General features: G+C 41.3%; 1 pseudogene; it reads left to right on the forward strand.

Moving 5' to 3' along the window:
* The first annotated feature begins 18,708 nt into the window (after positions 1-18,708).
* LOC116895601 lies at positions 18,709-21,103 on the forward strand (annotated as a pseudogene).
* Positions 21,104-23,659: the final 2,556 nt, after the last annotated feature.

Raw genomic sequence — 23,659 nt, forward strand, 5'->3', positions numbered from 1 at the left:
GGATTCTTGCTATGTGAAAAAAATGTACTTGCTGTCATTTCTAAGAATCTAAGGGCTAAGGTCATAAAATGGTTATTTGTGGGATAATCAAAAGGGAATCTGAGGTGGACAATTGAGTTTATATTCGAGTAAAAGACTGTGATTTGTTTCGCAAGAGCTGAGTCGTCTGGTGATCTTCACAGAGCTCTCTCAAGCAGCACACATGGCTGTCAGCTTCTACCCATGATTTTGAAGCCCTTCCTTCTAAGGGGATTATCTCAAAATGCTAGATAATATAACAGCAATGAGGTTTATTTAAGGAAAAATAATTCTCTCTCTCTCTCTGTGTGTGTGTGTGTGTGTGTGTGTGTGTGTGTGTGTATGTGAGTTATTATGGGTTTTTAGTGCCATGGCACATATCTGCAGACTGGAAGACAGAGGATCTTTTGATGTGTTTATAGGCTGATTAGGTTGCCAGCTTTGCATACCCAGTGAGCTATGTCATTGATGCTCAAGTAAGATGAGTTGAAACATTACTTCCTTTCAGAATGTAAACATTGTCGTCTAAGAATGGAGAAAACAAGACAATTTGAAAAATAAATCCTATTTGCAAATGAAAAAAAGGATGATATTTAAAAGGATATTAAATCACTAGGTGTAGTGGTGCACACCTACACCCTTCAATCCCAGCCCTTGGGAGGCAAAAGCAGGTGGAGATCTGTAAGTTCCAGGCCAACCTGGTCTACAGAGCAAGTTCCAAGATAGCCAGAGCTACATAGAGAAACCCTTAAATTATTTAGAAATGAAATTATACTTGCGGGAAAAACTTTAAAGGAAGGGAATAATAATGGAAGGAATGCCTATTAGAAACCCCTTCTCCATATGTTGTGTGCTGATAGCTTATCTGTATTTGAGTAGAACCAGTCTAAGCATTATCCGATTTGTTTTTAAATTGATGATTAATTAAAAGATTAAACATGGTCTACATTTTTTTTTGGCTCCTAACACTATCACCAATTTAAGGAGGAACATCAAAATTCTTGATCAAAGTAACTGAAAAGGTTCATGTTATGCTCGGTGAATACATCTTCCTAGTTGTAAAAGAAAAAAAAAGTAATTTGGAGAGGAAATAAGGACACAAATTATGCAGATCAATGTCTGGGTCCTGTTTAAAGGCTAAGATGATGACTGGGGCTTTCAAAATATGCCACTGTGAATCACAAAACAAAGCAGATTTAATTGCGAGTGAAGGGATCAATGGGCTCACGGAGGCACTTCTTTTTCAAGAGTGCAGTTAAACAAGCTAAAAGCTTCCAAGGGTTAAAAATAAGTCCATTCACCATGTGCCCCCACACATTCCATGCAATGACAGATGGAGATCTAATTTTAAAAACAGACTACATTTTAAAAAATATTTTAGAAACATCTATCTAAACAATGGATTAGGACTTTATTAAAAACTAAATAATTTAACACCAAAAGCTCATGGCAGGGATGATGCTCTATGGCAAAGCTTTTCCCTCAGAAACAAAGCCCTTTGTGTTCAGTAAAATAGTTTGAGCCAAATTAAATGACTACATACTTTCATTTTCAGTTTGCTATGGAGCAAGTATGTGCTAACAAATGATTTATTTTTAAGTAGAGTTGTAAATTGGGGAGAAAGGGCATGTATAGAATGTTTAAACCAGAGCACACTCTTAGGTCATGCCCAGGGGAGCTGGGCTCTAATAGGCAAGGTCACGAGCAGGAGCTTTAGGAAGAGCACTGAGGAGCATCGCCTGCAATGGCAGGGCACCGGAAGCAGTCGAATCGTGATGCTGTTACTGGAAGCTGAGAAAACTCCAGAGGGAGACTGGGTGGAAATGGTCCTTCGGGGTTTCTAGCAGCAACATATAAACATGTCATCAGAAATGATCAGCTGTGACCATGGATGAGGTAGCTCCCACTCAGCGGAGGCCATTCCTGAGGAGACATGGTGATGAGTCATCTGCAAAAGTCAGTCAAGTAACCACCTCTACCCTCCTCCTCCTCTTCCTCCTCTTCCTCCTCCTCCTCCTCCTCCTCCTCCTCCTCCTCCTCCTCCTCCTCCTCCTCCTCCTCCTCCTCCTCCCAATTCTCCACATTCTCTTTCATTTTTGGTACTGGAGATTGAATTTAGGACCACATGCTTTTTAGCAACTGTATTACCACTGAGCTATTATATCCCTTGTGCTTTTTATAAATGCATTAAAAAAAACTTTTTCTCTGAGACAGATTCTCCTTTAGTTGCCTAGATAAGCCTTGAATTCTCTTTGTGTCTCAGGCAAGCATTAAAATTGCAATCCTCATGCTTTAGCCTCTCCGGTAAACTGGGATTATCAGCCTTTGCCCACAAGCCCAACTAGAATCCAACTCCTCTGACTGCTTGGGAAATAAGTACATCACTCCACTGAGTTGTTCATATCTAGTATCTTTAGACCACAAGTTCATCTCATTTAAGATGAAACACTTGACCCTAGCTTGCTTCTAGGTAGGCTAGGTATGATAAGGGCAGTGGACCCCATAGTCCTGAACCCATTGCTCCCTTTGTTCTACCTTTGCTGTAAAGTGAGACATTACAAAGGACCATATGTCATTCTATCAAGAAAGTTGTAAACTGTCAGGTAGAGAGAGGTACTGCTTGAATATCCATAAGCCAAAAGGATAAAGCTATTTATGAAGTATGTGCCAAGTCCAATCAAGACACATTATTATCCCTTCCAGACTGCAAGGGAGCCAAGTAATCAAGTTTCTAAACATGACTGGTTATTCTCAAGAAACAGTGTTTATTGGAAGCTCGGTTTCCATAGCTCATAGGTTACACATTCACTAACAGGAGTAGATAGAGTAGACAATTAGTTGATTCTTACGGTGGCCCACCTTAATTGGATTTCATAACTTGTTATTTGGTCCTTATAGACCTCTATTTTTTAAATAATTTTTTTTCATACAACACATTCTGATTATGGTTCTCTCTTCCCCAGCTCCTCCTAGACTCATCTTCCTCCTATAGTTTTGAAGGGTGATGAATAATGGATTAGGTGAGGATTCATGAGAACCTCTCCTCTTTCATGTCTGGATGTGTCTGGAATGGCAGATCTCTCTGCTACTCTCCCTTTGTGAGATTCTGAGTTTAGTGTATTGTCTTGGTCATGGCAGGAAAATTCCAGAGGCTTCCATTTGACCTCCTGGACAATGATACGTTCACCTTACAAACTGAAGAGCTAACAAGAGTATTCAGCCAACTTCTATGGATAAAATTTTTAATTATATAATCAGAAATGAAGCAAAAGATTACCAAATAAATGCATAGAGTAAAAGATCCTACTGAGAAGTGGATTAATTAGCCCTTACAATCTTTACTTTAGCCAAGGATCATGATGAAATATAAAATTCTATATATCTGTACAGTTTGCCATGCTGAAGGATTTTTTTAAGTGTATGTGACTTACCCATTTTCAAATTACACAGTTACCCCGAATGTCCACATATTCCTTTTGATGTAGACTGAGGAAACTGCTATCATGAGCACTTGTCCTAAAATAGCAAGATGCTTCTGCAATCCATCTTTAGTTTTAGTGGCCAGGTCTTGCATCAAAGAACTGACGAAGGTCTGGATATTAGTCATGGCTCCTCAGTATGGCGTGGGTGGATAATTGTTGCCTTTCTCATTACAGTGATCAGATGCCTGAGAAGAAGCAGCTTAGGGAAAGATTTGCTTTCACTCCTTTTGATGGTATAATCCACCATGAGATGGCAAGAAGAGGAAGCTGCTTGTGTAAATCTTGGCTGACGAAGAAGCAGAGACAGTGCAGCCAGAGCCAGGCTGTCACACATAAAGCTTGCCTTTAGGACCCATTTCACCCAGCAAGGCCCAACCTACTGAATGGCCCACAGCCTTTCAAACTAGTACCACCAGTCAGGACCAAGTGTTCCTATACTTCATACTGTAGGCGACATTTTACATCGAAACAGAATTGGCATAATTATTTCCTTGCCATCTGCCCATGTGCCTTGCTCCTAAGAAGACATATTCTAATACAATATCCCTACCCTTGTCAGGATTTTTTTTTCTGTTTCAGTTCCTCCTGGTCAACTATGGTCTGACAATAACAAAGGGAAAGCTTGTAGAAGTAAGCAATTTGTGTTTTAAATTGCACTGCATTCTGATTAGCATGATAAAATTCTCACTGTTCAAATCTAGATATGAATTCTTCTTCGTTCATTGTGCTCATGCTATAACCTACAACCCTAGTCACTCGGTGGCCATCCTGTTTGCGACATTCACTGCTGTGGTATCGCAGTGCTTCTGTTCAAGCATGCCTGATGCAGTAGTCCACTGTTACATCAAAGGGCTGTGTCATTAACCCCGTGTTCCTCACCACACTGACACTGTGTCAATGTGCCAATCAGGACAAGAAGAGTGAGTATAGTACAATGGAAAAAGAGAGTTTATATACTTTTTATTACAATATTTATAATTAGTCTATTTTATTATTGGTTGTTAATCTTTTATTGTGCTTTACAAATGAAGCTTTTTCATTAATTAATATTAATTTATATATATATATATATATGCCTTTTAGCTTTGGCAAATGGATGCTTGTCTAATCAGTGTCCTTGTGGGTTTTCTTTCCTTACAGAGCATGCACATTCTAGGCAGCATGTCTAGCTCTTTCAGCTCTTTGATTTTTTTTAATCACTGTCTGCTAATATATTCCTTACTTATCTGTCCTACTGAGTTTGGTAATCGCTTTGCTAAAAAGGACGAGGCAATCAAGAGAATCCACAAGTAAACCAAGAGCAGTAAGTCCTGTATCCCAGGACAGCTCCCACACAGATAAACCTTGTCCAATGCTATATGCCATCATCCTACTTAATCCAGACTCTTCAGAATGTACTCTTATGTTAGGTCTTGCATATTCTTTGGCATATATTAATTTTTCTTCCTTACCAGAACCAGCACCTATTTATCCCAAAAGAACAAACTGGCAATATTTTAAGTTGTATGGGCCATTTGCCTCCTGGTTGTGACTACCTACCTCTTCCAATGTAGCATGAAAGTACCCAGAAGCAATGCGGCATAGAATGCTATGGCGGTTGGAATCCAATGCCATTTTACCCCAAATAGACTACAAGCTGGATTTGACTTAGAGGCCCCCATTGCTGATTCTAGTTATTGGTCTAGTGTTTGGGGTCAGGACAGATTCTGAGTTCAGAACATGCTGTGAGGCAAAGCCTTCCAATCTGTCTTCAGTTGAGTGAGCAAAAGGAACTCTGAATTAGAGAATAAGCTCAGGAGGTTCAGTTAATCTAGAAATTCCAGGATGGTCTCAGAATCAAGCCAGATCTCTGACCCTGATATAGCAGACTTGCTAGTGTTAGAAATGTTGCCTTCTCTGGAGCTCTGCTGGTCTTAGAATTAAGTACAAGGTATGACCTGGCTGGTTTCTGCTTCTGGCTGTAGGAAATGGGAGTCTCTTTATAAGCTACCATTTGCCTTGTAGCCTTCACACTGAGCCTGAAATTGGTGATTAATCACTGTAACCTTCATCACCTGTCTCTAATTCATTTTCTAGCACTAAGCAGCTGCTATCCTATTGCACCGTACTAGCAATTACCACTGGCCCTGGACCTCTCAAGGACTCTGGACACAGCACCCACAAGTACATTGCCTTCACATCTCATCACTAGTGAAAGCTGCAGTAATTGTATGGTTGCAAACAGCTAGGACCATCAGTATTCCAACCACATGGCTAGAGCATCCTTGCTGGCCATGCTGGGCAGCTGAGGACTTAGCCTCAAATTAGAGTTCCCTTCCATGGCTCACTCTAGACCCACAGTTTTCTGTGAGGATGAACTCTGAATAAGAGATTTCTGTGAAGGACTTTTATTGCTAAATGTTTTCAGAGTCAGTTATTATATGAGAGTAGAAGACAAAGAAGTCCACAGAGGGAGAAAAATTACCTGTGATTCAGCTCACAAAGGCCTTTGGAAATGCCGTGGATAGCTGTCAGATTTGTTCCAGTCAAGGAAGGAGGAAAGACATAAAGTGTAGGTTACCCCACCCCACTGCACACTGGGGTGTGGTCTTGAGAAGTATGTTTCCTTCTGCAAGGTCAGGGGACTATGCACAGCAAGGTCAGCACTCCTAAACGGGAGAGGAAGGAGTTCCTGTGGAGGGAGATGGGGTCACATGTCCAATGGCTTTCAGCAAGGCAGTCATACCTGTTACCAGGGATCTGGGGAGAAGCCCTGGCTTCCACTAATTGTTTTAATTAGTGTTTTTTCCTAAAGATGTTCTATACAATGAAGAGCAGCAGTAGTCTGGTGTACAGACAAAGTTAAATATCAGTGTTTAAAGGGCAAAATAAAAGGAAATAAAGAGACACAGTGACAGAGGAGGGTGTGGAAGGAGGCAGAATAAAGAAGAAAATCCAGATCCTTCCCACTCTCCCAACCCCTTTCACTAAACATACACATAGTGTAAGAGTCTGTGTCTCTCTATTCCTCTACCCTTTAACAGAACACGTCGTCCTACTTTTTGGCATGGCACAGAGGTATTTGAAGTGCCATACTGCTGAAGTTGTGACAGTGGAGCTCAGGTCTGCTGTGATTAAAATAGATGTATTTAAGCTGGGTGCAAGGGTAAACTGCCTTGTAATGTCCGCGGCATGCACGGATGTTACTTATTTCCTGAGAAGATAGAAAATATTTTAAGTAAAAATTTTAAGTGATTTGAACCTTGAAACTATAGAGATTTATTAAATTTCATGGAAACAATAATTGAAAGTTTTTTTAAGACTAAGAATTTCTATAACACTTGTGTACTTTCGAATTCTGATAAAGTTCTCAGGAGTGTTATTTAGAGTCCTATAATCCATTACTTTTGTCCAACATTCATTTGGAACCAGGATTTTTGTCTTCAAACAACGCCAGAGTTGATTATTCTGTGAAGAGATTGGACATTGGAAGTTATGAGCAATATGTTTAGGGTTTTGGGGGGGTTGTATTGTTTTGATTTTTTAAAGATTCTTTTTTTCCATCTTTATTAAATTGAGTATTTCTTATTTACATTTCAATTTATTCCCTTTCCCAGTTTCCAGGCCAACATCAACCTAACCCGTCCCGCTCCCCTTCTATGTGGCTGTTCCCTTCCCCATCCTCCCACCAGTACCTCCCTCCCCCCAACAATCACATTCACTGGGGTTCCAGCCTTGGCAGGGCCAAGGGCTTCCCCTTCCATTGGTGCCCCTACTAGGCTATTCATTGCTACCTATGAGGTTGGAGCACAGGGTCAGTCCATGTATAGTCTTTGGGTAGTGCCTTAGTCCATGGAAGCTCTGGTTGGTTAGCATGGTTGTTCATTTGGGGTCTGGAGCCCCTTCAGCTCTTTCAGTCCTTTTTCTGATTTCTTCAACGGGAGTCCCATTCTCAGTTCAGTGGTTTGCTGCTGGCATTCGCCTATGTATTTGCCATATTCCGGCTGTGTCTCTCAGGAGAGATCTACATCCTGTTCCTGTCACCCTGTACCTCTTTGCTTCATACATCTTATCTAGTTTGGGGGCTGTATATGTGTGGGCAACATGTAGGGCAGGCTATGAATGGGCGTTCTTTCAGTCTCTGTTCTAAACTTTGCTTTCCAGTCCCCTCCTGAGGGTATTCTTGTTCCCCCTTTAAAGAAGGAGTAAAGCATCCGCATTTTGGTCATCCTTCTTGAGTTTCATGTGTTCTGTGCATTTGTGTACTACAAGCATTTGGGCTAATAGCCACTTATCAATGAGTGCATACCATGTGTGTTTTTCTGTGATTGGGTTATCTCACTCAGGATGATATTTTTCAGTTCCATCCATTTGCCTATGAATTTCATAAAGTCATTGTTTTTGATAGCTGAGTAGTATTCCATTGTGTAGATGTACCACATTTTCTGTATCCATTCCTCTGTTGAAGGGCATCTGGGTTCTTTCCAGCTTCTGGCTATTATAAATAAGGCTGCGATGAACATAGTGGAGCATGTGTCTTAGTTATATGTTGGAACATCTTTTGGGTATATGCCCAAAAGAGGTATAGCTGGGTCCTCAGGTAGTACAAATGTCCAATTTTCTGAGGAACCTCCAGACGGATTTCCAGAATGTTTGTACCAGTCTGCAATTCCACCAACAATTGAGGAATGTTCCTCTTTCTCCACATCCTCACTAGCATCTCCTGTTGCTGGAGTTTTTGATCTTAGCCATTCTGACTGGTGTGAGGTGGAATATCAGGATTGTTTTGATTTGCATTTCCCTTATGACTAAAGATGTTGAACATTTCTTTAGGTGCTTCTCAGCCATTCGATATTCCTCAGCTGTGAATTCTTTGTTTAGCTTTGAACCCCATTTTTAATAGGGTTATTTGTCTCCCTGCGGTCTAACTTCATGAGTTCTTTGTATATTTTGGATATAAGGCCTCTATCAGTTGTAGGATTGGTATAGATCTTTTCCCAATCTGTTGGTTGCTGTTTTGTCCTAACAACAGTGTCGTTTGACTTACAGAAGCTTTGCAGTTTTATGAGATCCCATTTGTCAATTCTTGATCTTAGAACATAAGCCATTGGTGTTTTGTTCAGGAAATTTTCTCCAGTGCCCATGTGTTCAATATTCTTCTCCACTTTTTCTTCTATTAGTTTGAGTGTATCTGGTTTGATGTGGAGGTCCTTGATCCACTTGGACTTAAGCTTTGTACAGGGTGATAAGAATAGATCACTCTCCAATCTTCTACCTGGTGACCTCCAGTTGAACCAGCATGATTTGCTGAAAAATGCTATCTTTTTTTCCATTGGATGGTTTTGGCTCCTTTGTGAAAAATCAAGTGACCATAGGTGTGTGAGTTCATTTCTGGGTCTTCAGTTCTGTTCCACTGGTCTATCTGCCTGTCTCTGTACCAATACCATACAGTTTTTATCACTATTGCTCTGTAATACTGCTTGAGTTCAGGGATAGTGATTTCCCCAGAAGTCCTTTTATTGTTGAGGATAGTTTTAGCTATCCTGGGTTTTTTGTTATTCCAGATGAATTTGCAAATTGTTCTGTCTAACTCTATGAAGAATTGGATTGGAATTTTAATGGTGATTGCATTGAATCTGTAGATCACTTTTGGTAACACGGCCATTTTTACTATATTAATCCTGCCAATTCATGAGCATGGGAGATCTTTCCATCTTCTGAGATCTTAAATTTCTTTCTTCAGAGGCTTAAAGTTCTTATCATACAGAACTTTCACTTGCTTGGTTAAAGTAACACCGAGATATTTTATATTATTTGGGACTACTATAAATGTTGTCATTTCCCTAATTTCTTTCTCAGCTTGTGTCGCTTTTGTATAGAGAAAGGCTACTGATTTATTTGAGTTAATTTTATACACAGCCACTTTGCTGAAGGTGTTTATCAGCTTTAGTAGTTCTCTGGTGGAACTATTGGGATCACTTAAATATACTATCATATCATCTGCAAATAGTGATATTCTGAATTCTTCCTTTCCAATCTGTATCCCTTTGATCTCCTTTTGTTGTCTGATTGTTCTGGCTAGAACTTTTAGAACTACATTGAATAAGTAGGGAGAGAATGGGCAGCCTTGTCTAGTCCCTGACTTTAGTGGGATTGCTTCAATTTTCTCTCCATTTAGTTTAATGTTAGCTACTTGTTTGCTGTATATGGCTTTTACTATGTTTGGGTATGGGCCTTGAATTCCTGTTCTTTCCCAGACTTTTATCATAAAGGGGTGTTGAATTTTGTCAAATGCTTTCTCAGCATCTAATGAAATGATCATGTGGTTTTTATCTTTCAGTTTGGTTATATAGTGGATTATGTTGATGGTTTTCCATAAATTAAACCATCCCTGTATCCCTGGGATGAAGCCTACTTGATCATGATGGATGATTGTTTTGATGTGCTCTTGGATTCATTTTGCAAGAATTATATTGAATGTTTTTGCATCAATATTCATAAGGGAAATTGGTCTGAAGTTCTCTTTCTTTGTTGGGTCTTTGTGTGGTTTAGGTATAAGAGTAATTGTGGCTTCATAGAAGGAATTTGTAGTGCACCATCTGTTTCAATTTTGTGGAATAGTTTGGCAAGTATTGGTATGAGGTCTTGTATGAAGAAGGTCTGATAGAATTCTGCACTGAACCCATCTGAACCTGGGCTCTTTTTGGTTGGGAGACTTTTAATGACTGCTTCTATTTCTTTAGGAGTTATGGGGTTGTTTAAATGATTTATCTGTTCCTGTTTTACTTCTGCACCTGTTATCTGTCTAGGAAATTGTCCATTTCCTCCAGATTTTCGCGTTTTCTGAATATAGGCTTTTGCAGTAGGATCTGATGATTTTTTGAATTTCCTCTGATTCTGTAGTTATGTCTCCCTTTTCATTTCTGATTTTGTTAATTTGGACACTCTCTCTGTGTCCTCTGGTTAGTCTGGCTAAGGGTTTTTCTATCTTGTTTATTTTCTCAAAGAACTAGCTTTTGGTTCTGTTGATTTTTGTATAGTCCTTTTTGTTTCTATTTGGTTGATTTCAGCTCTGAGTTTGATTATTTCCTGCCTTCTACTCCTCCTGGGTGTATTTGCTTCTTTTTGTTCTAGAGCTTTTAGGTGTGCTGTCAAGCTGCTGATATATGCTCTCTCCTCTTTCTTTCTGCAGGCACTCAGAGCTATGAGTTTTCCTCTTAGCGCAGCTTTCATTGTGTCCCGTAAGTTTGGATATCTTGTACCTTCATTTTCATTAAATTCTAAGAAGTCTTTAATTTCTTTCTTTCTTTCTTCCTTGACCAGGTTATCACTGAGTACAGCACTGTTCAACTTACATGTATATGTGGGAGTTCTTTCCTTATTGTTATTGAAGACCAGCTTTAGCCCATGATGGTCTGATAGGACACATGGGATTATTTCTATCTGTCTGTATGCGTTGAGGCCTGTTTTGTGCCCAAATATATGGTCAATTTTGGAGAAAGTACCATGAGGTGGTGAGAAGAAGGTATATTCTTTTGTTTTAGGATAGAATGTTCTATAAATATCTGTTTAGTCCATTTGGTTCATAATTTCTGTTAGTCTGTCTACGTCTCTGTTTAATTTCTGTTTCCATGATCTGTTCATTGATGAGAGTGGGGTGCTTAAATCTCCTACTATTATTGTGTGAGGTGCAATGTGTGTTTTGAGCTTTAGTAAGGTTTCTTTTATGTGTGTAGGTGCCCTTGTATTTGGAGCATAGATATTTAGGATTGAGAGTTCATCTTGGTGGATTTTTTTCTTTGACAAACATGAAGTGTCCTTCCTTATCTTTTTTGATGACTCTTGGTTGAAAATCAATTTCATTCGATATTAGAATGGCTACTCCAGCTTGATTCTTCAGACTATTTGCTTAGAAAATTGTTTTCCAGCCTTTTAGTCTGAGGTATTGTCTGTCTTTGTCTCTGAGGTGTGTTTCCTGTAGGCAGCAAAATGCTGGGTCCTCATTACGTATCCAGTTTGTTAATCTGTGTCTTTTTATTAAGGAATTGAGTCCATTGATGTTGAGAGATATTAAGGAATACTGATTGTTGCTTCCTTTTATTTTTGTATTCAGAGGTGAGGTTATGTTTGTGTGATTGTCTTCTCTTTGTTTTGTTGCAAAACGATTAGTTTCTTGCTTTTTCTAGGGTGTAGCTTGCCTCCTTGTGTTTGGCTTTACCATTTATTATCCTTTGTAGGGCTTGATGTGTAGAAATATACTGTGTAAATTTGGTTTTGTCATGGAATACCTTGGTTTCTCCATCTATGTTAATTGAGTGTTTTGCTGGATACAGTAACCTGGGCTGACATTTGTGTTCCCTTCGGGTCAGTATCACACCTGTCCAGGATCTTCTGGCTTTAATGGTCTCTGGTGAGAAGGCTGGTGTAATTCTGATAGGTCTGCCTTTATATGTTACTTGACATATTTCCCTTACTGCTTCTAACATTCTTTCTCTGTTTTGTGCATTCGGTGTCTTGACTATTATGTGATGGGAGGAGTTTCTTTTCTGGTCCAATCTATTTGGAGTTCTGTAGGCTTCTTGTATGTTTATAGGCATCCCTTTCTTTAGGTTAGGGAAGTTTTCTTCTATGATTTTGTTGAAGATATTTACTGGTCCTTTGAGTTGGGAGTCTTCACTCTCTTCTATACCTATTATCCTTAGGTTTGATCTTCTCATTGTGTCCTGGATTTCCTGTATGTTTTGGGCAAGTAGCTTTTTCCATTTTACATTATATTTGACAGTTGTGTCGATGATTTCTATGGAATCTTCTGTTTCTAAGATTCTCTCTTCTATCTCTTATATTCTGTTGATGATGCTTTTATCTATGGCTCCTTGTCTCTTCCTTTGGTTTTCTATATCCAGGGTTCTATCCCTTTGTGCTTTCTTTATTGTTTCTATTTCCATTTTCAATTCTTTCACCTGTTTGATTGTGTTTTCCTGTAATTCTTTCAGGGATTTTTGGGTTTCCTCTCTAAGGGCTTCTATTTGTTTACTTGTGCTTTCCTACATTTCTTTAAGAGTATTCTTTATCTCTTTCTTAAAGTCCTCCATCATCATGATCAAATATGATTTTAAATCTAGATCTTGTTTTTCTGGTGTGTTTGAATATTCAGTGTTTGCTTTGGTAGGAGAATTGGGCTCTGATGGTGCCATGTAGTCTTGGTTTCTGTTGCTTGGGTTCCTGCACTTGCCTCTCGCCCTCAGGTTGTCTCTGGTGTTACTTGTTTTGCTATTTCTGACAGTGGCTTGACCTTCCTATAGGCCTGTGTGTCCGGAGTGCTGTAGACCTGTTTTCCTGTTTTCTTTCAGCCAGTTATGGTAACAGAGCATTCTGCTCTCAGATGTGTAGTCATTTCTGTCCACTGGCTTTCAGCTGTCCCAGTGGGCGTGAACCAGAAGGGCCTGTCCCTATCTCTTGTGTCCCTGTGCATAGGAGGCCCAGATTGTGTTAGGCATTTTTCTCTAGAGTCAGAAATGTGGGCAGAGAGTAGTCTCCTCTGGTTTCCCAGGTGTGTTTGCCCCTCTGAAGGTCTAGCTCTCCTTCCCATGGGATTTGGGTGCAGGGAGCTGTTTGACCGGGTCCTTTCAGATCCGGCACAGTCTGGACCACAGGTTTCCTGCAGCTTGACTGCTGCAATCTTCCCATGCCCAGAGGCACTATACAGTTTCCTCTTGGGCCTAGGATGTGGGCAAAGGTGGGGAGAAGTGGTGGTCTCTCCTGCCCTGCAGTCTCAGGATTGCCCACACTTCTGGGCAATGAGCTCTCTCTCCCATGGGGTTTGGGAGCAGGGAGCTGTGGGCCCGGATCAGCGAGATCCAAGCTCAGCTAGAATCCGGAAGTGTCTGATCCCAGAGGAATTTTGCCTTTGTGTGTCCTGAGTCTGCCAGGCAGGTCACTTGGAGCAGAAATGTTGGTCTTACCTCTGGTCTCAGGTCTGAAGTCCATCTTTAGGTTTTATTTACCAACTTTTACGTGCTGTCACCTCTTTGGTCTCTATTACTCAGAATGTAATGAGTAATAGATCTTATTGTGTCCATTCATGTTATATTGATTCTTCAGGGTATTACAGGCTCGGCCAGGGATATTGTCAATAAGCTAATTATAAAGTTTACACCTTCACTAATGCATGTGTTGATACAACTACAATCACCAAGCATCTAAGTCCCTTCCACTAACATTAATAAACCAATATTTAGTCTCAGCAATGCTGGCAGTATCCACAGGCAAAGATGTACAGGCCACTAGTCCAGTCCTCGGATCCAGTAGAGGTGACAAAATTGCAAGCACTAGGCCAAGGTATTTCTAGATCCTTATATGTGTTTTTTATTCATGGAATTGAAGAATGGAATAGCTTGGTCACAATCCCTCAGTTTATACTGGTGCATCATGAGGAAGGCGCATCATATCTATAATCTAAACTTCCACAGCTCTGACCAACAAAAATGAATGTGCACCATGATAGACAAGAGGCTGCACCATGCTTTGCAGTCAGTGGAATATATTCTTTTCTAGAAATATTAATGCATTGATTGACACCATGTCCTAGGGAGGTCAAAGATGTGCACTTAATGCACCCAGATAACATCTCTGGAAACCCAGGTATATGGATCAGTGACCCAACCAACTGAAAGGCTTTTAATCAAGAGTTGGGAATCTGTCCTTGTTGAGTCTCTTTTTCTTTCCTCCTGGATTAGCCAATCTAAAGCAAAAAAAAAAAAAAAAAATCAACTTGATCAGGCATCTTCTGTCTTAGCATTCTTTGAGAATTTATCAAGTAGATTTTGGGATGGGTACAATGTTTAGCAAAGGACTGGTAGCAAGTCCTCTAATAAAGGAATATGAGAAAGGGCCAAGAACAGCCAAGGGCAGAAGCAGGAGGGCAGCCCAGGCTTAGCCACTGCAACCCAGCCTTACACATAGGCCTGGGCTTACCTTACCAAGCACAGTTTCTCAGGGAGCATTTCCTGTTCAGCCAGATCTTTGTCCATGTTTCCTGAAGAGCAATACAATGCAGTAGCTCTCAAAGTGCAATTCAGAAACACAAGGTTGCCATGAAGATCCTTGCAAAAAGTTTTCAAAGCCAAAATTAATTTTGTACTAATACAGAAACGTGGCTCACTCCTTTATCCATGTTTTCCCATTAGAGAACAAGAGAATTTCCCGGGCCTATGTATGTTTTATATACTCATTTTGTATTCAGAATGTATGTTTTGAATACACAAAAACAGATATAGCAGTGCAGTTATTGTCATTTAAAGAGATTTGAAAAGAAATAGTGTGTGCTATGTGTTCTCTCCAAGGTACATATGCTGAAAACCTAATGCAGGTACAATGACAAGAAGTCAGACTTCTTTTATGGGGGCATTAGGTGACAAAGGCTCTGCTTTGTGTATGTGTCTGTGTGTTATTGTTGTTTGACAGGAACACATGCACCACTGTACATGTGTGAAAGTTAAAGGACAACCCCAGGTGCTAGTCCTCGTGCTCCACCTTGTTTTGAGATAGGGTCTTTGGTTGTTCTTCACTATACACACCAAGCTATTTGGCCTGCACACTTTAAGAGAAATTTCCTGTGTCTGCCTTCCATCTTCCCATAGGAGAACAGGAATTACAGATGTGCGTGCTAGTGCACCTGGCTTTCACCTGAGTTTTGGGGATCTGAACTTAGGTCCCAAGACTTGCAAGGTAAGCACTTACCTAACGGAACCATCTCCCCAGCCAAGGATCTGTTCTTATGAATGGATTAATAATGCTACTATGGTTTGTCAGTTACCTGTGAGTTCAGCCCTTTTTGGCTTGGCATTTGTTTATCTTTTCTCTTTCTCCCTCTTCTTCCTCCTCCCTCTTCCCTCCTCCTCCTCTTCCATTGTGCTGTTTTTTGACAGGACTGTCCACATTAGCTCAGGGTATAGAATATATTATGCTGCCCTGGCCGGCCTCCAGCTCATTGAAGCTTTCCTACTTCAGACTTCCAAGTAACAGGGTCACAGCCAGGAGCCACTCTCTCTTCTTGCTTCTTCCTTGCCCCCTACTATCATGTGATATCACAGTGAGATCATTCAATGACACCTGATGTTGAACTTCTGAGCTTTCAAAACTATGAGAAATATACTTCTATATAAATTATACAGTCTGCATGACTCTGTTACAGCAACAGAAAATGGATTGAAACAACAAAAAGGTACTGGAATGAGGCCCCATGACTAACAAATACCTACAATGTGGGAAATTGCTTGGAATGGGAAAGTGGGCAGAGGCTGGAAGGGCAGACTTGAAGAATCCTGTATTGCTATGAATGAATCATTGGGAGAAAATTTGGGGAAAGTTCAGAAAACAAAAGGTAAAGGAAAAGGATCTAGTCTGACTACAGATCGAAACATGGGTAGTAAGGACTTTGTAATGAGGATATCAGAGGAAAATAAAGAAAAGAGTAATAGAATCTCAAGTGCATCCTTAAAACTAACAAAGAACTGATGGAATTGTGTCTATGCTCCAAGCCTTCGTAGAAAATGGAATTTAAGAGGAAGGAGTTAGAATTATCTAAGCAGGAAAGAGCCTAGGATGGCACGTAGCTTCTCTTGGTTATTTACAATTAGACGAGCGACAAAAGAAGTGATTTTAGGGTGGGAATTACAGTCAGAAGAGAAGCACAATGGAAGATTTGGAAGACTCTCAGCCTAACCATGTTAAGAATGAAACATTATGTTCAAGTAAGAAAATCAAGTTTGTGGTCAACCATCTACTTGCTGGAGACTGGTGTAAATAGAAAACAGGTTCCTTTCAACAAAACAATAGGGGAATGACCCAAAAGGCATTTTCCAGAAATCTCTGAGGCAAAGTAGATCAAATGTGTCTGTGGAATAGCACCATTTACTGCCTTACACCAGCAGCCTCTGCTTCTCGAATTTCAAACTCAGTGTTTCTTTGTCATCAAATCCTGTCCCAAGGAGTCCCAAGCTCAAGAGTGTAGCTTGACCCTCCGCTCTGGGAGATACAAGATAACCTGGTGACATGCATAGGATGCTAATTTTACAAACAGTGCAAGTGCTGTGAAGACCATGGTAACTTTCATCTAGATTTCAAATGACAAACAGCTCCAAGCCGACATCAAAGTGGCAGAGCCACTACAGAGAATACTCAGTAGGGCATTGTCCAGAGATCCTTAAGAGCAAAGCTAATACAGAAAATTCCCTGAGGTGAATGTCTGGTGCATTTGGGAGTCAGGCATCCTTAGAGACCACAATCTGCACAGCCACAACCATGCAGCCGAAGTCTAGAAAAGCAGCATCGTGAGACACCAGCCAACGAGAACTGTTGGAAAAGTCTTGGGGAGCTACTTGGGTAGAATAACTGTACATCGTGGATGCATGAACTTGGGGGCAGTTCTGGTCATGAAATGCTATGTGCTGTTTGAATGTGTCCTCCAAACTTCATATTTTGAGTCCCTAGTGCAAAAGTGTTGAGACAGGGACCTTTCAGAGGCTCTGCCCTTATGAACTGATTAATACTGCTGTCACAGTGGGTTTGCTGTTGCAAGAGTGAGTTTATTAAAGCAGGCTTGACTTTCTCTTGATCTTTCATTTATACCATGAAAGGCCTTTGCCAGATTGCTAGCCCCTTAATACTGAATTCAGCCTCCAGAGCTGTGAGATAAATTTCTTTTCTTTACAAATTGATCTGTGGCATCGCTATAGCGCCACAAAACAGATGAAGGCAATTTAAACCCGCTCATCGAGCTATAGCTTCAGGTGCTATTTTTTATGAAAAAAATGTTAACAAATAGTGATTCCATGGCTCTTATTTTTATTGAGACAAAGTTTCATGTAGCCCAGACTGGCTGTGACTTTGCTCTATAGTAGAGGCTGACCTTGAACTCCTAATCCTCCTCCTTTTACATCTGGAATGCTTGAATCACTGGTAGGAGGCACCCTACTCAGTTTATGCAGTGCCTAGATCGAACTCCCTGCACGATCTGTAAGCACTCTAGCAAGCGAATCACATTCCAGTCCTGATTTTATTACTTTTCAATAAATAAACATTTTTAATTTGTCATAATTTAAAATAACTGATAGATTCAACTATCCCAAGCAAAAAATCTTAAGAAATCTGAGTATGCTAAGAAGATCTCAGTTTAAAAGAACAATATAACCAAACAAATCCCTTTACAGTTGTTAGTGTGAAGTGCTGTGTCTGTAGCCTCCATACCTGAAATCACACCCCGACCGTACCACTCATTAACTGAAGAGACTTTTTTGTGTCCTCAGAACTGTTTAGAGACTAAATGAGTTCATTGATATAAATCACATGTAGCATCTTACTAAGTTTTAACACTGTTGTTGAATTTTCACATTATATACATGTAAATATGTCTGGAAATACCGCCCCCAAGTTTCAAGATGAAAAAGAATACATTTATAAATTGCCCTGATTTAACTTGCTTAAAGCAGGAAATATGAAAGACATCTCTGAACAAGTCATTTCAAGTTCAAATGTTAAGAGTTTCCATTCACTCAGTTTACTGTCAACTTAGTATTTTCGTTACCATGCAGTACACAATAGTAAACACCCCTGGGAACCCCGAAGCCCTTCATTTAGAGTCTTAACTTTCACATTCGCATGCACTGTGTTTGGATAAAGGGAAACTGGAACCATCCTACATACCTGATATATAACTCCAAGTGTAATGAATGGTATTCAGATTGCCAGGTGTGCTGTTTAATAAAATTTTTTTAAAAAACCCCATAAGTGATATAATAAGTAATCAGAACTTAAAATTTTAGAAGATATTTTGGGTCTAGGTGTTTTGCCTCAGTGTTTTCCTGCACCACGTGTAGGTAGTGCCTACTGAAGCAAAAAGGGCATCGACTCCCCTAAGACTGGAAGCAGATGGCTATGAGCCAACATGTGGATGCTGGGAATTGAACCTGGGTTCTATGGAAGAGCAACCAGTGCTCTTAACCACTAAGCTATCTCTCCAGCCAAGGGTTTGGAATTCTTAACAAAATCAAAATTATAGATTTTAAGAAACATAATTTGGGTGGTCTCAGTACGGTTTTAATTACCCAAATATAGTTTTATTAAATATAGGAATATGCTAAATGAATATTCCTTAGCTCCTCTAAAGAATTACTGTGTTTACTCAGAAAAACAAATTTGGGCTGAAGAGATAGCTCAGCAGTTAAGAACATTTGTTGTGACACAAAGCCCAGACGCGGAGAAAATGGCGGCAGGGATCGAAGCGGTGGCCGAAATGGCATCGACAGAGCCCAAAATGGAGGAAGAGAGAGTCGTGCCCTGCAGGCCGAGTGGCAATGGAGCTCCGGGCCCAAAGGGTGAAGAACGACCTACTCAGAATGAGAAGAGGAAGAAGAAAAACATAAAAAGAGGAGGCAATCGCTTTGAGCTGTATGCCAACCCAACTAAAAGATACAGAGCCTTCATTACAAATATACCTTTTGATGTGAAATGGCAGTCACTTAAGACCTGGTTAAAGAAAAAGTTGGTGAGGTAACATACGTGGAGTTCTTAATGGACGCTGAAGGAAAGTCAAGGCGATGTGCTGTTGTTGAGTTCAAGATGGAGGAGAGCATGAAGAAAGCTGCCGAAGTCCTAAACAAGCATAGTCTAAGTGGAAGGCCACTGAAAGTCAAAGAAGATCCTGATGGTGAACATGCAAGGAGAGCAATGCAAAAGGTGATGGCTACGAAGGTGGGATGGGTATGGGACCAGGTGGCCCAGGAATGATTAATATCCCACCCAGTAGCCTAAATAATCCTAACATCCCAAATGACACTATCCGTGCATTACAGGCTGGACGACTTGGAAGCACAGTATTTGTAGCAATCTGGATTATAAAGTTGGCTGAAGAAATTGAAAGAAGTATTTAGTATGGCTGGTGCGGTGGTCCGAGCAGACATTCTGGAAGATAAAGATGAGAAAGGTCATGGACTAGGCACTGTGACTTTCAAACAGTCCATTGAAGCTGTGCAAGCTTTATCTATGTTTAATAGCCAGTTGCTGTTTGATAGACCGATGCACGTCAGGATGGATGAGAGAGCTTTACCAAAGGGAGACTTTTTCCCTCCTGAATGCCCACAGCAACTTCCCCATGGACTTGGTGGTATCGGTATGGGGTTAGGACCGGGAGGGCAGCCTATTGATGCCAACACCTGAACAAAGGCATTGGAATGGGAAACCCACGACCTGCAGGAATGGGAATGGAAGGCATAGGATTTGGAATAAATAAATTGGAGGCATGGAAGGACCCTTTGGTGGTGGTATGGAAAACATGGGGTGATTGGATCCGGGATGAACATGGGCTGGATAAATGAAATCCTATGTAATGCACTGAAGAGAGGAGAGATCATTGCAAAGCAAGGAGGAGGTGGAGCTGGAGGCAGTGTCCCTGGGATCGAAAGGATGGGCCCTGGCATTGACCGCATTAGCGGTGCTGGCATGGAGCGCATGGGTGCAGGCTTAGGCCATGGCATGGATCGAGTGGGCTCTGAGATTGAGCGTATGAGCCTGGTCATGGACCGCATGAGCTCAATTGAGCGCATGGGCTCCGGCATTGAGTGCATGGGCCCACTAGGCCTTGACCACATGGCCTCCAGTATTGAGCCCATGGACCAGACCATGCAGCGCATTGGTTCTGGTGTGGAGCGCATGGGTGCCGGTATGGGCTTCAATCTGGAGTGCATGGCCGCACCCATTGACCATGTGGACCAAACCATTGAGCACATGGGCTCTGGTGTAGAGCGCATGGATCCTGCCATTGAGCGAATGGGCCCACAGGCATAGGGGCTGACCTGGAGCGCATGGGTCCTGTGATGGATCCTATGGCCACCGGCCTGGAGCGCATGGGAGCCAACAACCTGGAGCACATAGTCCTTGAGCGCATGGGAGCCAACAATCTTGAGCACATGGGCCTGGAACTAATGGATGCCAACAGCCTGGAGCGTATGGGCCCTGCCATGGGCCCAGCACTGGGCGCTGGCATTGAGCGAATGGGCCTGTCCATGGGTGGCGCCAGCGGTGCTAGTTTTGACCTAGCCATTGAGTTGGAGCGGGACAACTTTGGAGGAAGTTTCGCAGGTTCCTTTGGCGGAGCTAGAGGTCATGCGCCTGGAGTAGCCAGGAAGGCCTGCCAGATGAAAACTCCCACTTGATTTTACATGGAAGATGTTAAAGGACAAATTCAATGAATGCGCCACGTGCTGTACACCAACAAGAAGATGGAGAACGGAAAGTCCAAGGGGTGCGGTGTGGTTAAGTTTGAGTCTCCAGAGGTGGCTGAGAGAGCCTGCCGGATGATGAATGGCATGAAGCTGAGTGGCCGAGAGATTGATGTTCGAATTGATAGAAACACTTAAGCAGTTGCCTTTTTTAAACATCAATATCAGACCTCTGAATTTGTATTTTTTCTTGTTAACCATTTTAATTTGTTGGCTGGATGTATAAAGATGTTTAAAAAATTCAGTTGCTTTTTGGGGTAATTTGAATTAATTTTTTAATGATTGGGGTTCCATTTGACTGTTTGCATTGAGATTGCAATGTGCGCAATGTTTTTTGTAGTTGTGGTATCTTGTTGACATCAAATATGACTTTGAGTGGGAGAGAGACCTCACCGCCTGGTCAGGTGGGCACTCCTGAGGCTGCAGAGCGGAAGAGACCATCAACACTGCCCACCCCTGCCCACATACCTGGCCCAAGAGGAAACTGTATAAGGTCTCTGGGCTCCCGTGGGAGAGGGCCCAGGAGCGGCAGGACCCCTGCCTGAGACACCGCCGGAACCTGAAGGAAACAGACCGGATAAACAGTTCTCTGCACCCAAATCCCGTGGGAGGGAGAGCTAAACTTTCAGAGAGGCAGACACGCCTGCGAAACCAGAAGAGACTGCTCTCTGCACACATTACTGATTCCAGAGGAAAACACCAAAATACATCTGGAACCCTGGTGCACGGAGGCTCCCGGAAGGGGCGGCGCAGATCTTCCTGGTTGCTGCCACCGCAGAGAGCCCGTGGGCAGCACCCCGCGAGCGAACCTGAGCCTCGGGACCACAGGTAAGACCAACTTTTCTGCTGCAAGTGACCTGCCTGGTGAACTCAAGACACAGGCCCACAGGAATACCTGAAGACCTGTAGAGGGGAAAAACTACACGTACGAAAGCAGAACACTCTGTCCCCATAACTGGCTGAAAGAAAACAGTAAAACAGGTCTACAGCACTCCTGACACACAGGCTTATAGGACAGTCTAGCCACTGTCAGAAATAGCAGAACAAAGTAACACTAGAGATAATCTGATGGCGAGAGGCAAGCGCAGGAACACAAGCAACAGAAACCAAGACTACATGGCATCATCGGAGCCCAATTCTCCCACCAAAACAAACATGGAATATCCAAACACACCAGAAAAGCAAGATCTAGTTTCAAAATCAGATTTGATCATGATGCTGAGGACTTCAAGAAAGACGTGAAGAACTCCTTAGAGAACAAGTAGAAGCCTACAGAGAGGAATCTTAAAATCCCTGAAAGAATTCCAGGAAAACACAATCAAACAGTTGAAGGAATTAAAATGGAAATAGAAGCAATCAAGAAAGAACACATGGAAATAACCCTGGATATAGAAAACCAAAAGAAGAGACAAGGAGCTGTAGATACAAGCTTCACCAACAGAATACAAGAGATGGAAGAGAGAATCTCAGGAGCAGAAGATTCCATAGAAATCATTGACTCAACTGTCAAAGATAATGTAAAAGCGGAAAAAGCTACTGGTCCAAAACATACAGGAAATCCAGGACTCAATGAGAAGATCAAACCTAAGGATAATAGGTATAGAAGAGAGTGAAGACTCCCAGCTCAAAGGACCAGTACATATCTTCAACAAAATCATAGAAGAAACTTCCTAACCTAAAAAAAAGAGATACCCATAGGCATACAAGAAGCCTACAGAACTCCAAATAGATTGGACCAGAAAAGAAACACCTCCGTCCACATAATAGTCAAAACACCAAACGCAACAAAATAAAGAAAGAATATTAAAAGCAGTAAGGGAAAAGGTCAAGTAACATATAAAGGCAGACCTATCAGAATCACACCAGACTTTTAAGCCAGAAACTATGAAGGCCAGAAGATCCTGGACTGATGTCATACAGACCCTAAGAGAACACAAATGCCAGCCCAGGCTACTGTATCCTGCAAAACTCTCAATTAACATAGATGGAGAAACCAAGATATTCCATGACAAAACCAAATTTACACAATATCTTTCTACAAATCCCAGCACTACAAAGGATAATAAATGGTAAAGCCCAACATAAGGAGGCAAGCTATACCCTAGAAGAGGCAAGAAACTAATCATCTTGGCAACAAAACAAAGAGAAGAAAAGCACACAAACATAACCTCACATCCAAATATGAATATAACAGGAAGTAATAATCACTATTCCTTAATATCTCTCAACATCAATGGCCTCAACTCCCCAATAAAAAGACATAGATTAACAAACTGGATATGCAACGAGGACCCTGCATTCTGCTGCCTACAGGAAACACACCTCAGAGACAAAGACAGACACTACTTCAGAGTGAAAGGCTGGGAAACAACTTTCCAAGCAAATGGTCAGAAGAAGCAAGCTGGAGTAGCCATTCTAATATCAAATAAAATCAATTTCCAACTAAAAGTCATCAAAAAAGATAAGGAAGGACACTTTATATTCATCAAAGGAAAAATCCACCAAGATGAACTCTCAATCCTAAATATCTATGCCCCAAATACAAGGGCACCTACAAACGTAAAAGAAACCTTACTAAAGCTCAAAACACACATTGCACCTCACACAATAATAGTAGGAGATTTCAACACCCCACTCTCATCAATGGACAGATCATGGAAACAGAAATTAAACAGAGACGTAGACAGACTAAGAGAAGTCATGAGCCAAATGGACTTAACGGATATTTATAGAACGTTCTACCCTAAAGCAAAAGGATATACCTTCTTCTCAGCTCCTCATGGTACTTTCTCCAAAATTGACCATATAATTGGTCAAAAAACGGGCCTCAACAGGTACAGAAAGATAGAAATAATCCCATGCGTGCTATCGGACCACCACAGCCTAAAGCTGGTCTTCAATAAC

This window comes from Rattus rattus, chromosome 3 (assembly GCF_011064425.1).
Source record: "Rattus rattus isolate New Zealand chromosome 3, Rrattus_CSIRO_v1, whole genome shotgun sequence".
Classification (NCBI taxonomy): domain Eukaryota; kingdom Metazoa; phylum Chordata; class Mammalia; order Rodentia; family Muridae; genus Rattus; species Rattus rattus.